Source organism: Ambystoma mexicanum, chromosome 4q (genome assembly GCF_040938575.1).
Source record: "Ambystoma mexicanum isolate Mex_15411 chromosome 4q, UKY_AmexF1_1, whole genome shotgun sequence".
Taxonomy (NCBI): Eukaryota; Metazoa; Chordata; class Amphibia; order Caudata; family Ambystomatidae; genus Ambystoma; species Ambystoma mexicanum.
The window spans coordinates 504713543-504731680 of NC_090928.1; positions in this window are offsets into that span (position 1 = coordinate 504713543).

Genomic DNA, 18138 nt, shown 5'->3' on the forward strand with positions numbered 1-18138 from the left:
CAGATATCATGCAGATATCCAAGTAGGCTCATATTGCAACATGTAATAGGATGTACTGGGTTTTCGTTCTGCTGTGGTGAAGTGTCAGATTTAGCTCCCAGCTGGAAGTTGAACTTCTGAAGGGATCTAGATGTATCCCTTTCTTCTATGGGGTCATTGGCCACAGTGGCTGTGTCAAGGGACACACACCTGGGTCTCGTAACAGGTACCCTTGGAACTTAAAGTAAGACACCTGCTCGCTACCCCAGAGTTGAACGATTTTCATTTGTTAAGCAAGTGTGTTAAGTACCTGGTCTAGAGGATAGGGTAGGCCTCATGCCCATTAAGTCCGGTATTGAGACATCCACGTATTGGGCTAGATCAGCTGGTTCATCAAAGTATTTTGTTTGGCAACTTGGAGTGGTAATTGCCATTTTTACTGGCACCTGAAGCCAAAATTGCATCCTTCAACGCAGCAGTTTTGGGCAAAAACATAGGATTTGTTTTCTTTTTTCCATTGTGCTTTCAGAGAAATCCTGCAGAATATGTATTCAGTGTTCTCCAAGCTCCACATTGACTTGTACCACATTTAGGTAGTGCATGAGGGGGGCATTTATAGGCCTGGGCTTGGTTCCTCACCTGTTTTGCTCCGAGCTGATCACGTGTGCTCTTTGGATCTCCAGTGGAGGCGAGAATACAATTCATATAGCTGTAGTTAGCAATTTATTAACACAGAGGATCAAGCCCTTCAATTTTCTCAGGCAGTCTAAAGATTCTGATATTGTTAGGCCGTTTTCAGCCTTGTAATACAGTCACACTCGCTTCCAGGTCATAGAGTCTGCTGTGTAGGTGTTCCATTCCCTCAAGCCTTTCATTCAGCACAGACATCTTTTCTTCAGGGTGGCTTAGGTGGGCAGTGAATTGGCTCATGTCTGTGAGCATAGACTTGTGCTCCTTTTAGACTTCTTGAGTGAGGCGATCTACCAACTCCATGGTTGTCTGAATGAGTCCAGGTTCAACCATAATAATACTCAAGTCATTCTATGCAGACCCTGATTTCATGGAAAGGATGTGCGGGAGTGAGATTTGCTTTCCCGTGCGGGAAGTGCATTGCCTTTTTTGTAAACATATTAATGAGGTAAACTTCCCTAGCAGATTTAAAGGCACATTTGACTAGTATAACATCAATTAAATATGAATTGTTAATTTACAGCAGAATTAAAATGTTCTTCATAGTCATATCTTGAACATAATCTTCATATTATTCATATACATTCAAGAACTGGTTATGGGGCACCTGCCATTGAGAACCACACACAGTGGTTGTAATTCATCTTTCACCCACTTTAAGATGACTGCCGTTTACAGTGAACAGTAGTGGTGAAAGAGGAGGGACTCTGATCTCATATGGCTCAATGACAAGAGCCCGCTTGTAGAAATTGAGCCACCCACTGCACACACACAACCTCTCAGAGGCAGAGCCAGACAAGATCTCACCTTCCTGTGCACCTCTCAGGCTGCAGTAAACATGCCACCTCCACTGCATGCTTCTAGCTTTGCTCGGTATGTTGATCCTCTGTGCTTAAACGGGGTGTAGAGATCCACTTAGCGCTTATGTCGCCATCTTGTGGGCTAACAGCCATGCCCCACAACTCAAATACGTTCTTGTTTTGCAATATAAATATAAATCCCTGATGATCTGAGGATGAACCGTATTAACATTCTAAAACTGCTCCATCACATCCCGACCTTTGGGCAATCGAATCAGGCGACAGCGGAGCAGTAGAATTTCCTATTCCATTGAAATTTGACCTTGTTGCCTACAAATTTAATCAAATCTAATTTTCAACTTGTTACTCGACTCAGCAGGACAGCTTTGGACCCTGGGCTGTGACATAAGTGGAAGACAGCCATTTCACGGCAAGTCACATAACAGATCCAGGGTCGGCAATCAAATGGTCGGCAACACCATAGAAATCAATGGGAGGATTGCATGTGAACTAAGTCAGTGCGAGGGGAAGTCTCTGTCGAGGGCTGACATTCCACACTCTAAAGAGATTGTACGACTGGGAAAAAGCCCTATTAAAATCACATTTAACCTGCAACAGGCCTCAGAGAGACTAATTACGGTGCAATCAAATCTAAGATCTAATTCCTCTGAAGATGAAAGTTGGGGGTGGTTGGCAGGCACCTTAAACGCTAACCAAAACCGCTAATCTGAGGAGCCCCTAGATAGAGAGCAAGAAGTAGTTGGATCATGAATCACTTGGGGCTTCAGCCATCTATTCAACAGGACTAAGAGTAATTTTGATGACTATGATATCCTTTGCTTCCGGGAGTTCTGGCACTCGGTTGCACCAGGAGTTGAGGGCTTTAACTTGTCCATGAATCCACCTTTAAAGGGGGCGAAGGGGAGACTTTATACAGGCCTCCTGACATTAATCAAAAAGGACCTGGGAACTAAAGTAATGGCCTCAAACTACCCAAACCTGTACATACAATAAACAGTATTGGAATGGGTCAAAGGGCAGGCATCATCCCCTGTATCATGATACTCATAAACATCTACTGAAACCTCCTAGTGTGAAAAGATAATTGCTTAGCGGATATGATCTTGAAGGAGATAGAATGTGCCGTGAATTCTGTAGGACCAATATTCATAATTTGTGCGGACTTCAACAAAATGATATGAAGTTAGAGAGGAATGCTGTAAATGTAGATTCTTGTTCAAGTCTGAGGCAGAGGGAGATATCCAGGGCCAAGGCTTGACTGAAGGAAATGGTGGAACAGAAATTCCATATACTTAATGGGCATACTCCCGGGGATGTCCCGGGTGCTCCAACATGGGGTAGAGGTAGCCATCTTCCAACACTGGATTACTTCTTTGTTTCAGATGGTATTGCCCCTCTGGTTGAAAAACTGGAGGTAGTAAACATGTGGCTTAGTGACACAATTTGGTGAAAATGTAATTGTTCTTAGCAAGGTGTAAGGCGGGAGACCAGTCGCAAATTTATGTGGAAATAGCCCCGGGAAGAAATCGTCTTAGTTTACAGCGCAATGAGGTAGCTTCATTGAAAGACTGATATGTGGATGCTTTGAAATGTAAGAACAACGGCTGTGACTATGTACCTCTCTTGAGTGACTGTTGGGAATCTAAGGGAGGAGGGGGCAAACCCGAGTTCAAACCCAAACATAAATAGGATGAGGAGATACTCGCAAACAAACATGAATTAAGACAAGATATTAAACAGCTATATCCCAAATAAAAGCTAGAAAGAGATGTATTGATAAGAAAATGAAGGCAAAAATATAAAAACTGGTTAATATCATATAAAGCCATTATTGTGCAAACTGATACAGAAAGAATGCTAAGAGACCTATTGAATAAAGATGCACAGAGTTTGCGGTTGCTCTTAAATGAAGCAGGGGGCCGGGTCCCTCACAGGGCGCTTGTGGTCAGTGCGGTAAATGAGGAGGGCTGGGTGGCTTTTTTTAGGGCACTATATGAGACATCACCAAACTGAGAATATCTGTTCATGTGCCCACAGAGTAAGAGAGTTTGCGATTTGAACATCTCAAAGGAAGAGATTACATATTTGATCAAAAAGGCTAGCAACTGGGCCCGACGGCCTGTCAAGCTCTAAGCTCAAGCAGGCTTCGGAAGAATCGGGGGAGTTTTGCATGAATCTCTTTACGGAGATCATGACCTGAGGTGAGATCCCGGACTCTTGGAAAAGGGCAGTAGTGATTCCGATCTTCAAGAAGGGCAATCGGGCTGATCCAAAGAACTATCACCCGATTGCCCTTCTGGATGTCTTGGGAAAGTTATTTGCGTCTTTGGTTTTGTTGCAACTAAAGAGATGAGTGCTTGACTTGGTCCAATTGCATTTGCGGCAATCTGGATTTGTTAAGGGGGTCGGGTGTATTCTAAATGTACTGCTGCTGAACATACTCAAAGCAAGAGCTTTGAATGAGGGCAAGAAAACCTGCATTGCCTTTGTTGATTCTGCCCAGGCATTTGATAGTTTCAACCAGAATCTACTATGGACAAAATTGGCACAATGGAATTGCCCTTCGGACATCCTATCCCTTATTATGGCCCTATATACGGATAACTCAATGCAGGCAACATTTTATTGTGATGGGCTTTTATTAAAAACAGCTACACACTATGAGAGGCCTAATGCAGTGTTGCCCATTGGCACCAGCACTTTTAAACCTGTTTGGCTCAGACATAAAAGCCACCATGGGAGAAGAAGGCTCCTTCCCACCTTAGATAAATGGCGAGTCCGTATTGTGGCACCTATATGAAGATGACTTCATTGTGATGGACCAGGCTCAGATTGGCCTGCAATGCAAACGTAACACCTTGTGCAATTATGTCCAATCTAATGACTTAAAGATTAATGTCACTAAATCTGCCATCCTGGTCCTGCAGAGTTTAAGAGGGAAGAAAAGAAAGAACTTAATTTGGCATTTGGCAAATTAAGAGGTTTGCCAGTTGAATAAGGTTAGGTACTTGGGAATTAAGATTAATGCAAATATTTGTGATGTCAACGAGTGATCGAGTTAAAATCAAAGGTGATAATCTGACAACACAAGGCAGGGTGATCCATAAACAATTTGATAGGTTTTTAGTAACACTGATCCTCAACTTCTACAAGCAGAAGGTCTCCACAATCCTGAAATATGGGGCTGAAGCCTCATTCTGCCTGCCTTGGGAAATTCGGATGCATCTAGAGGGCTCCTTTTCGAGGAAAATTTTACACTTCCCACAATGCCTACCAATGTGAATTATAAGGCACAAAATGGGTTTCCTGTCCTAATATGCAGTTGTGGTGTGGAACTCCCTATCCATATATCGGAATATAATAATGTGAAGCTCCTCTCCCCAGTTTGACATTCTCAAAGGAAAGGAAGGCGTAAAGGTGGATTGGGCGTTGGATTGGTGGTCAAAACAGTGCACAGCATCCTGCAAAATGATGGAGCCTCCAAGGAATTTTTGAAAGCAAATCCAGAGGCAGCTAAAAAAAAGATCTTTCTTTGGGACTGGATCACGACTCAGTCAAAAAACGAAAGGCTTGACCTATATTCCGACCTAAAAGCTGAAACTAAATCATTATATAGAGTGCCGAACTACTTGACAAAATTCCTGAGTTTTGCACCAACCTTTTTATGAGATTCAGACTTAACCTGTTTCATACCAGAGAAGCCTTTAATGCTCGTGAACAGGTGGAGAACGACAAGATGGCATGTCGATTGTGCCATGGACCAACAGAAACGCTAAAACATCTGACCTTTCTCTGCTCTTTTGTGAGAAACTGTCATGACCCTTGCCCCTGGCCCTCACTGGCAAGTCAGCCTTCCAGTTAGGGCCAGGTCAAAGGCCTTAAAACCTCATCCAAGACTCTCTTGGAGTCAGTCCTGGCGCCTTTAGCGCCAGGCTCATAACCATCATGAAGACCAACATTAGAATGGGACTATTTATTTGGGACTATTTAACTTGGGGGGGTTCAGCCAACATGGAGGCACACACATAGCTCAGTTACAAGGAACTGAGCTATGCGGTCTAGTCTTTTGGGTTTGGCAGGCCTGGGACTACTTTACCTGGACTACTTTAGGTGTTGCAGGCCTGGGACTATTTTACCTGGACTACTTTACCTGAGACTATTTAAACCACACCCAAACAGCAGAACATGCTTTGTGTTATTCTGCTGTGGGCAGCGTAACGCTCGCCGTGTCCAGTTCTTTGATGCCAGCTTACCTGAAACCAAGGACCTGCAGAGAGAGAAAGAACACTACGAAACTTACCTGGAACAGTAGCCTGTCTTCAATCCATCGCTGACTTCAGTTCCACTCACCTGAAGGTACGAACTCCATCATCCGGCACCGCATGCATCCTGGAATACCATAACCCGGAAAGAGGAGAAAGAAAGACAGCATTAGTAAGTGTTTACTCATGTTTCCTCCAGAATGAAGAAAGCCACACAATTCTTAACTGGTTAGTCATCTCCTAGTCAGTATCATTGTTGGAACATTACGGCGCTCGGCGAGGAACATCGCAACCTGCAAGGAGAGAAAAGACACAGGTTAGCAATATAAAAGGCGAAACAGCGCCGTGCATCACGCATTACTCACCGGACAGCATCGCGCACACCTCGCTTTCGCCTACCAGCCCATGCTCATCTTCAAACTGCATGACAACATCAAAATACCTTTCCATACCTAAAAGGAAAGAAGGAAGACATTATTATTCGAACTAAGAGGAACATAAGAACTGCATTTAAAGACTGTAAAGCAGCAAACCTACACAGCTACGCGCCCCTGCCACGAGGAGCAGGACATAGAATCCACCTTTTACAATATTAAGGTGAGGAGAGGGCCCAAGGGGGAGGAAGAAGTAGAGGCCAAGGGAGGTGGGAAAACATAAAGACAATCTGGTATTGAATCCAGCTCTCCTATATTGCAGACCGGGAGAGGGTTCGAGAGTGCAAATCATCCAACCAGGGCTGGGTGGCGTCCCCATGGATACCAGGTGAGTGTAACAGAGACCTAAGGACAAACTACTTGGGAACCTGTGTGGACACTTTTGAATCTAGGAACGCTGATGACTGGTGGTTGGAACTGTGCAGAGGGGACAATTTACACCTGATATTTGCGTTAACAACATTTTTCGAGGAGATTTTTAACTTACCCCAATGGACACAAATCAAACCAGATTCTGAAAGGGGAGAGATCTCCTAGGGGGTAGCCCTACAACATCTTTATACACATGATCCCCATATCCACTTTTGTTTCATGAACTTTTACCCATCTACAATTATTTTTTTTAAAGAAATGTCTTCTTGGCTGCCCCCTCCCTTGATTTCTCTACTCTGATTAGGCTTAGGTCAACTTGGAAAAAAATATATTTTATGTTTTCTTTTGCTCTAAAGATTGTTTTTAAGTACTTTGTTAATATTCTGTAATTGTATTATCATTTTTATGTGCCATGTGGCAAAAATTTGAAATAAACCAAACGCTGAAATAAATAATAAAAGAAAAACAATAGCTTGTACCTGTGTCTCTCCAAGCATCCCTTACAACTGCTAAAGCATATCCAGAATATGGCTGCCTGACTAATCATGAGACCTAAACCTAGTGATCATATCACTACAGCTCTGAAGGCATTGCACTGGCTCCCCTTGAAGGAACACGTTGACTTCAAATCATAATGCATTATGAATGGGGCTTTCTGGGAAGTGGGCCCCTCCTACCTCAAAGCTTACACCAAGAGGTACATTCCCATTGGTTGCAGTGATTGACAGCAGGCTGTTAACTTTCCTGCAGAAATATATTTGCATTGTGGTCTGTAGGGTAAGATGGTGCCCCCCTTTTTAACAGTCTACCTAAACACACCAAGATGGAGGAACATCACCTGGAATTCAGAAATTAAAATGTCCTCTTTTAGGCATGTTTACCCCTTGACTGCCTCACCCTGATACCTCCTTGCCTGATGGTCACTATTCAGAAGTCCTCTGAACTGTCATGTGATACCCATGTGGCTGAGAACCAACACTTGGTGCCCAGTAAGTTATTCAACTCCTTCAGTCATTACCACTTCCTAGTGTCAGATGTTACTGAAACTACAACCCTTTATTGCTCTTGCTATTTTCCCATCACATGTATTGTATGATGCTAGGCATCTCTTAGCATGCTGCTCGTCCCAGTGATCTCTTCCCATCACACTTGCACCGGTCTACAAGCTCCAAGAACGGCAAATCATGTTTTCTTTCTTTCGCGTATTTGGGCCTCATTACACAGAAGGCGGTAACCATGGCGCTATTAGCACCATGGTTGCCGCTGGTAATTTACCGATCCTGCCATGGTGAATGGTGGAATTACCGCCCCATTCCAAGGTTGGCGGGCGGTAATTCCCCATTCACCATTGGCCCTTCCCCATTCCCATTTGAGCCCTCTTAGGGTAAAACCAGCCGTTAAGGTAGGGACCAGCAAAGGGACCTCGTAATAGGGCGGTAAGGGATTATTGGCACCGGTGCCCTTACCGGTGCCGGTAATCCCTTACCGCCATCCATGTAATGAGGCCCATTGTCTCAGTTTTCTGCTGACCACTTCCTCTTTGGGCACCATGAAGTAATCTTTAATTTGCGGTTTCCTACATATAAATGAACAGAAAGATGAGCAAATAAATCACAATTCCCAGAGGCTCATAGCAGTTTTCTCTCTGCAAACTCTCTATTCAGTCCTCCATAGATCACTGTGCATAATGTAAGTGATAATGCAGCGCTTGGAGTCCTGTTACTTAGTGGCAAGCCCACATCCCAAGTTATTTGGTCGGTCTGAGTGCAGCCTGGTAATTATCTGAGGAGGAGGGCATTAATGCTATTATACCACCGGAAATATGCCTGAAATCCCAACAAGTGAGATGAACAAAAAAACACAGGACAAAATGACCTCAGTGAAACAGAAATTAGGGCTCTGAGTGGAACCCCTCTTTGATTTCATGACCTTTTGTGGGAGCTGTCACCACAGAATGTTGACCAGCGGCTAAGTCAGGATAAAGGGTACACATGTGAGGTGTGTCACCAAAGGGTAAGGAGGCGCATTGTGAGGAAGAGGGCGTGGGAGGTATGAGGTGACAGCAGGGGGAGTGCAGAAGTCATGGCAAGCCTAAGACCTTGGAGCTGGTGAGGGTCAGAGCCAGCCAGCAGGATTGAAGGCGGGCTTACATCTGTAGATAAAGTTTCCACAACTGAATGGCTGGTGAGCTTGAAATGAATATGGCGTCCGTATCTAGTCGATAATTTCAAGGCACTTTAGAACAATTAAATTCAGTACAACAATGAATGCAAAAGCAGCGCATAATGAGATTGAAGTCATTAGTATGAGAGAAGAAAAACAGATGAACACGTGATACGAAGCTTACCAGAAATCAAACATGTCATTAAAACAGTGGCAAAAACTGGAAGGAAAAAAAAAACGCATGGGAAATGAAGAAATTAACCCCTGTAAGAGCATCACAAGAGAAGATATATTACAAGAAAAACAGTCTAAATTCCATAACGATCATAGTAAAAAACGCGAGGCGGATGCGCGCAGCAGGGAGCAACGCACTAAACATGAGAAAATAAAATACGTTTCTGGAAATGTGCCGAGGCAGGATACTAAACATTTTTGGCCGTTAAACTACTGAGACAAATGGGAGATGAGTTTAATCACAGAATAAAAGAAACGCGTCCACAGGCACGCGAAGAAATCTGTGCTACACGCCAACAAGTTTAGCCACCCAGAATTTGGCCTGAATTACAAAAGTGACCTTTTGCTCTTCAGCAACTTCATTGTGAGATGATTCACATCACAGTGATTTTGAGGGGAGTCCTCCTTTCCCCCCACTACGCCATCCTGAAAACAGTTTCTGCGCCGCAGTCCATGCTACGATGAACTCTAATACCAATACAGATAGAGTTGCACACATCCTGCAACTACCCATGTTAAATACACAGCTAGCAGGAAGGCTTCGTGAATGATGTGTGTGTGATGTACATGTTATTCGAAGGTTGTGTAATGGTTTCTTTTCCAGCTTTACACATTGTTATTTTCATGTTCGTTTTTTGTTTAGCTGATATTAAACTGTGAACTACAGCCTTATGCATAACCAAACAGTGTCTTAAGGGGTAGCACAGTGTACTGAAGGTATTTGTCAAAAGAACATTGCAGTGTTCAGTAAGCTGCCGGATGACCCCGGCCTGTGCTAGCCCTCAGGTTTCCCCCAGACATATCTCAAAGCCTGCACAGGCTAAGCCCTCATAGCCCCTGTGCCAGCCCTCACTGCCCCATATGTCAGTTATCCACGGTATCATGGATAAACAGGATTGTCAAAGTATAAACATTGTCATCACGGTTCCATTTCTGATTTTAGACCATGGTCTGACCAAGGAACAAGCAGGTACCTAGAATGGCAGCCCCATGTCACCATTGGTCACCCTTCAGAGTGTTCAAATTGCAATGACCATATTCTCTCCATGATCGTTGGAAAGGGATGCTTGATCGTTGCTCTTTGTTTCAATGAAAACAACAACTAGAATGTTCAGGTTAAGCGAAATATATAGATATTCTTTCTTCACATGAGAATTGTTATATATTGTAACCATACAGTTCTTGTCAATGCATCCCCAAAACCTTAAAAGGGTATGTACTGTTCTCAAATGGAAATTAAACGCAGCCTGACACAGAGTGAACCATTTACAGCAGCCCAACATAAAATTTAGTACTTGGCTTTCTGCTCAAAGAAAGCTCAGAATTACGCCCATATCCCTCTTCACAATGCCTCCCCTGCTCTTGTAAGGTGTGAAAGGCACAAATAAAGAAATAAAGTATTCATTTTATATTTCTAGTGAGGGCTGCACCGCAATCCTTGTTAAGGGGATTTACCCACGTATGATTGGTAGATCGACAGTGCGTAATCACTAAAAGGTGCCACATGTTTAAATGAATCAATATTACTTTCTCTTCTCTATATTTGTTTATTTGAATCTTGCTAAAACATCATTACCCATTTACATTGTGCCCGGTAGCACATATTTACTGGTTTCCAGAAAGTCCACCTAGCAGTCCGCTACCAGTTTACATTAGGCCCAGTTATCAAATTACCTCATTCTGACTTAGCAGATCATTGCAAGATTCGACATCAGCTTTGTCCAGTATATCCACTAAGTAAATCAGTGTGAGTTTGTATTATGCACAATTTACACATAATTTCTATTTTCCTATACGCTCGTCATTTTTTGATATGTTAATTAACCTGTCATTACCTGGTCTTAACTGTCCACTCCCAGCAGGTTTGACCTACTATTGCCGATGCCAGAAAAAATAGTGGCCAATGTGTCCCAGAACAGCTCGGGGCCTGAACATGCACTGAGGCTATTACTAGTGACAGACATGATGCAGCATATAAAGTCTGTTACCCTAGGCAGTGTCTGCTATTGACTATTATGTTGGTGGGGAGGGCTGACATATCATGACATATTATAACATAACATATCTATGTCATTTCATAATATTTCTGTCATGATATGCTCTGTTATAAAGTATGTGTTATATACCATGCTATGTAATGCAATATGTCGTGCAGCAGAGTCGTGTGGTCTTGTGGTCTGCCAGTACTTGCCTGGAACTCTTTGCTACTGTGTGCTCCTGAGGACCTCCAGTCCCCTTTCTCTATCCATTGTGCTTAAAAGCAGCAACAGACCGCGGAGTGGCCCGCGGAGTCGTGCAGCAGAGTCTTGTGGTCTTTGGGCTCTGCGGGCTACGGGGCTGTGTGCTCGACCCCTCACCCAACTTGCATCTGGTTTCGAGTAGTTTGTGATCAAAGAACTTCAGCCTTTAGATCAACGGACCTTCCGTCTCACACGGATTATGCATCAGAAACCTGCGGTAGGTGATTCCCCCTCTACCGCCCCAACCTACTCTAGCCAGCTCGCCACAGCTGTTCAATAACCTTTTGAAGCCCGGCGCTCCCCCCTCAGTGCTGATACCTTCTCTGCTGGAATCGCTGCGCTCCATTCTAATCTGCTCTAGTTTCCTCGCCAGACTTGCATACCATTTGCCTCATTCTTCGCTGTGCTGCTGCACCGCCTGGCCGTTCTGCTGTGCTCATCACAGCATCAGCCCCCTGCAGAGACTGCTGTGAGTCCCTATCAGCGTACCCAGCTGCTGCGACGAAACCGTAGAGCAGATTAGTTGTGCCTGCTGTGACACGCTGATATACTATAATATATCACGTTTTCTCCGAGCATATTTTCAGACCAACAGAACTTTGTCACAGCTGTGCACGATCTGCCCCGCCTCCCTCCAGTACGTGGATCTGTGCCTAGTAATATCCTGATTTGCCTGTCCATCGCCGCACTCACAAATCCGCGAGGTCCCCCTTTTTGTGACCCCGATTATCTTGCGACCTTGGCTCCTTCCTGAACACCTTCTTGTGCCAGATCCTAGTGCCTGTGAGCCACGTTGAGTCCGACTCTAACACTCTTCTTGAGTTTTGTAAAAGACCATGCTACTTGCTCAATGTCACGTCTAGGAGACTGCAGGGGCGACCCCCTTTGATCCTGACCGACACGTGACCCCCACTCTACCCCCCTCAGAGCTAGTGTGCCACGCTGAGCCTTTCTTCAGCACCATCCCTGAGCTCTGTGCAAGACTGAGCCATTTGCTCAGCGTCGTATCCAGGAGACTGCGGGGGCTCGCCCCTTTGATCCTGACCGACGCGTGACTCACACTCCACCACCTTCTGTGCTAGTGTGCCACGTTGAGACTAACCTTAACACCACCCTTGAGCTTTGTGCAAGACTGACCCATTTGTTTAGCGTCGTGTCCAGGAGACTGCGGGGGCTCTCCCCTTTGATCCTGAGTGACACGCGACCCCCCTACAACCATCTCTAGTGCTTGTATGCCTCGCTGAGTCTGACTTTAGCACCACCGCTCAGCATTGTGCAAGATCGAGCCATCTGCTTAGCATCGTGTCCAGGAGACTGTGGGGGCTCCCCTCTTTGACCCTGACCAACGCGTGACTCTTACCCCCTCCATTTCTTGCTCGTATGAGGCGATCCGCTTAAGAATGGCCCTCAACCTCTGGTGCACACACTGAATTCTCATACAACCACAGACCCCTAATTGAGAACGCTAGTGAGAAAAGAGCCTGGCTTGGGAGACAGCAGGGGTCTTCCTGCCCTTCTGAGTCCGTACGCCGCAAACCACTGAATTTGTTCTACATCCCGACAGAATACATTGACGCCGCCTCACTGAAATTTTGTTTCTGAAAGAAATTACCAGATGACATCCCGGTTAAATTCGTCCTCCACTGGACAATACTCTACCCCTACAAACAAACCCGGCCCTAGAACCAGACAACGAGGGAAATGTGATAAAAACAAAATCTACTAATTGCTTCTTATTCTTCATTTCAATCTACTATAGAGCAAGCTCTTTACAAGTCTTCTCGCAAAAAAGAAGATCTGCAAGCGAACATTCAACAGCCCATACAACAGCCACCGATAATGGATGAGACTGCTACTCCCACTCGAATAATATTAACGCCATCCCGACCGGATCTTACTCATGAACAGAAGATATTCCTTCTCACCATCTCCCAATTGACGGCCCTGAACCCTCGAATAGTGACCTTGAGGTCTCTGAAGTGGCGAGGCAGAAGATCTCCCACCCTGGAAATGATTATCTGAATTGAGCTTCTCCCCCACTGCTCACTGCTATAAACTCTGTAGACTCTTTGAGCAACTCTGTGAATCTTACTACTGCAGATCCCTCCCTCTCCCCGAATATTGTCACTGAGAGGAGTCCTCCACCCATCAGCTCCCCCCTTTTGCTGCCGCTAAAAAACACAGATGAGAGACATAAAAACACGAGACATTCTGCAACAGAGATGCCGTTCAAGACCTTACAAGGCACCCGACAGACAGAGCAGGCTATAGAATCTAACCTGGCTCTTCTTTCTAAAACAATAGCCGTCAAAGCTTCAAAAGATACAAAAATTAAAGCAGACGAGATCCAACGTTTTGAATCGTCTAAAAAAGAAAAAGCCAAACGAGCCAAACTGAGATGGCTCAAGACTTACTCTATGAGAAGCCCTCAAAAAACCACAAAACACCAGGGCGGCACAACTATCTCTAGACATCACTGAAATTGAGTCACTCATGACTAACATTGAAAAAAGGAAGGAAGCATTTGGAGACCTACACTCCAACCGATTAAATGACCTCCCATCTACATCTACGCCGGCTCTAAGAAATCCATATCCTCCTGCCAATTATCCATCAAACAAAACTCTGAATGCACAGTCACCATTCAGTAACAGGGAGTTAACAATAAAGAAATTCAAGTTTGAGCATGAAGAAGATCACCCCTCTTGTTCCACTCACCCTAAGAGAAATATGAGAAAGGCAGTACCCACGAACCACACAGAGGATCAACTTACAATCAATAAATGTCAATGCGAAAATACTGATGAACAACACCACCAAAGACAAAGGATCCCTACCACCATGGTTGAGCTCCAAAATATACTCATAGCAATCACCACACAAACTATGATCCCTTTCTACAAGTTATATGAAACTGCCAATGAGAACATCAAAGACCAAGCAACCCTTTTGGCATTAATCCACACAAAACAGATCCATCTTGACACCTTCATTGCTACGATAGAAAAACGTTTGGACCGTGAAGCAGAGCTCTCTCATCAGTGGCAAACAAGATTTTTTGACATGGCAGCGGCAGATAAGGCAGAAAAAGCCCTCCTCACTTCCACAATGATGACTTTGATGAAGGCGCATCCATTGCCATTATCCAAGCCCCACACAACATCATTATCAGCAAATCCGAAGGAGCATGAAATGCCTTCTACTGCAATGACAATACAGAATCTTAATGCTCTTACTGTCCCCTTCTCTGACCTTCCACAATCCCCTATTGTGACATCTACAGAAACCTTACCTAGGACGAAACCTACTGACACTTTCCACATTTTTTCAAATAATAAAACATACAAGGAAATGCTGCCTGCCAAACAGATTTCTAAACCTAAAAACAAAAGAAAAACGGGCACCAAGCAAACAGGCTCTCAAGCCTTTCTAAGAAATCTAAATACAACCATAGGTACTGACCCTAATAAACCCTTCAAACCCTGCAGTACAAATGGGATAAAAGATAGAGAACCAAAAATAGTGTCTAGCACACGCATCTTCATCTGTCATGTCCTATCCAAAGCTGCTCAAATCTACCAGAAATTCAAACAGAAGCTCTCCTTAATCTCACAACACACATGGATCCCCTGCAGATCCATGAGAATACAACTTACAATGAATCAGTATTAATTATACTGGATGAATATGCAACTGATCCATCGGACGGGTTGAATGGGCCAAACCTTTCCTGTGAAAGTATCTCAGACTCGCCTTCCATCTACTCAGGCGACATCACAAGAATTTCAGACGCACCATCAAACTATTCCAGCGATACAACAAGAATGTCTGGAAGGTCTGAAAGGACCTCAGAAAATAAGATCACAATGATAGACCCACCAATTCATCCGCCATCCAATGGACAACACCCGCGAGAGGGCGACACTCGGAAGCCTTACATTCCTGATGTATACCGATTACCTCAGTTTGTGGACCCATGGCAGAAAAAATAGACTTACACCCTCCAGATGGCCTGTGTTGATCACAGAAGAGATCCCATCACTCTCAACAGGACCAATCTCCTAAGATTGTTACATGCAATACCACAATTAAAATCAATACAATTACAAGAAAGCAAGACGGTGCTCTTTGTGGACAACAAATTGCTTGACAAGATACAGATTGAACTTCATATGCAAGATACAATGAACCGAATTACACAGATGACTGCACCGCTTCTATCATTGGCCTTTGCATGCTCACAAACATTAGGAAAAACAGAAGATTCTCAGGACTTGAAGTGGCCTGTGGGATGTTTTTACCCATGAATCCAAGCCCTAACATAAAACTGTGCATTACTGGCATTGAAAACATCATGATGGCCAGAACTCCCCAGAGAGTGCACAGGGAAAACATGAAGAATAGGCTGCCACCCATTTTTGCCTATGTTGTGAGCACAGGAGGGCACTGCCTAAAACCACCATTGGGCTACACACACAGTAGCCTGAAACCATTGGGAATGGCACTGCTGATTGCCAAAAGCAACCCAGAACTGTGGGGAATGCATTTTCTTAAGGTCAAAAATGGATGCAATACTGGTGCTCACCACTATCAAAAAGCTGGCGTTTTAAAACCACCAGACTTTTGTGTAAAAACTGAACAAATGAACCCAAACCAGGCCAAGGAAAGACTTGCTAAGAGGTGGATACAATGTAAAACTATATTCTGAAATGACTTGAAGGAAGTAATTATTTAATGTATATATAAAAAATAGCTGGGGATGTCAGCAGCTTAAGTGAATTTGGGTTTAAAGCCACTAAAATTGAAATGTTTAGAATAAATGAGTGACCTACTTTTGAGTGTAACATAGGTTGCAACTGTTAAATGTCATAGTTTTGAACTTAGAATCAGCATTCTAGCTGCATGTGCAAAAATTGTCAGTGTGATTTGAATGTAGAAAACTGGGAACTCAAGTGACATTTAGTCGAATTCTGCCATACAACAACCCACGACAGGAGTTGAACTGGCTCAACAACTCTTCCCAGGCCTGGCTGCATTCTGCTGCCCCTGCCAAAAGGAGATGACACCTCTCTGATTGGATTAGGGGAGGAGCACCTGGGGACTACAGGAAAATAAAACAAAGCACTGTCCCTGGCTCAGGCAAAGGTTATATTGGGGGGGGGTCGTAAAATGGCTTCCTCTTGGGAGAAACTGGGAGGGGCAGTGCCTGAGAGAGCAAGCTGAGCTTGGGGGAAGTGGATAAACCAGAAATTCCACCATGTGCTTTGGAAACCACACCCCTTTGGGGCCAGAGCATGATTTTAAAAAGATGGATAATTCACAGTGCGGACTTGTCAACATTATATAAATAGCATAATCATTCTTGTGATTTTTCTGTGTACATTTTAAGAGGTGTTAGGACCCTGTGGTATGTGCTTGGGGATAGTAGCGGGAAAAAAGGTTGTTACTCCAAATGTATGCATGTTAAAAATCTGACACTTTATCATCTGAAACTCATATCCCTGGTGCACATCTGTGTAAAATCTGGAAAGGTTTAGAGGTTGTTATCTGGATGAAAAGGGAAGAATTCTGTGATAAGTGGACACAACATCGTACAAAGACAGGGATCGGATGGTTTGGTGCTACAGAAAATATGTTAACTGGTCCTATAACATTAGAAAAATGGTACATAGATAAATATGTATTTGGGTCTGAAATAGATTTGTGTGCAATTTGACAAGGGGAGGTTCCTTTGACCATAAAACCTACAGCATCACTCTGAAACTCCATTTCTTTCCCCCAATCAAGGAAGAGAAGAGGAACTGGCCAATGATAAGTGAGAGGGGCAGGCTTAGCTAGGCCCAGGCACACACCCATTTTCAAAACACATAAAAGGAACATTGAAACCCAGGAGAGACATTCACTTTCCACTTTCTTGCAGGACGCTTTGCCGGGAGACTTCAGACTGCACATCCAGAGATCCAGACTTCAAATCCATCAATCTCCAGAGACCAGAAATTAACTCCAGAATTTGTAACAGAGAGGCCTGAATCCACAAGCTGAATCCTCTTCAGCAGGCCTCAAAACCAACCAAACTATTCAACAGCCGGGCAAGCTGTTTTAATTCTTTGCCCAGAACTTTTGCAAGAAACTGTAGCAGTATCCAGAAAGCAGTGCTGTATCCGGAACCAGAGAGAACCAGAGACCAGATCGCTGTGAAGAACTGCTAGCAGAAGTCCAGCCAATCCTGACCCGATCGGTGACGAAGTCGCATTCCTGTCCAAAATCTAGTGTGAGTACCCAGCTAGCAGTGTGCCCAAACCAATCTCTTAGTTGAAAATAATCTAATCCAAACTATTTTAGCCTATTATAACTGCCTCCTAGAATTGTGTCATTCTGTCATTTTTAAAACTGAAAACTGTCATCTGTCATTCTGAGCTTTAAATTTTAACTGTCATCTTAAAGCTAAGATTCTAAGCTTTCCAACGAGCCTAGAACAGACTTCCTTCTCCTTATAGTGCCTCTGTATTTGCGCTCGATGCACACGACAAAATTTGCAGCGATTTGACATTTTGCTTAATTTCAGCCACGTGTAAAAATATTTGTCCTTGCTTTCCTTGCTGAAATCCGTGTGCAACCTGACAATCATTCATAGAGCATTGCTAAAGTGATCCTGAATTAATTTAAGTATCTCTCACTCACCCTGAACCTCCTATAGGGAATTAAAAGCATATTTCGCATATTTTTCGCTCAATTGCAACCACATCAAAGTATCTTGCCTGTGTTTAAAACTCCTACCTGTTTTCCTCTAAGCTTGCTAGGGGGGAACTGAATTATATTTGATTGCATTCCTGAGAACTGTGTGCTTTCCTCCCATCTCTTTACCATGCATAGAGGGGGGGAGGAGGGGGTGAATCGTCAAAGAAAAGTGATTACATTGTCTTTTGTTGAAGTCATATCAAGT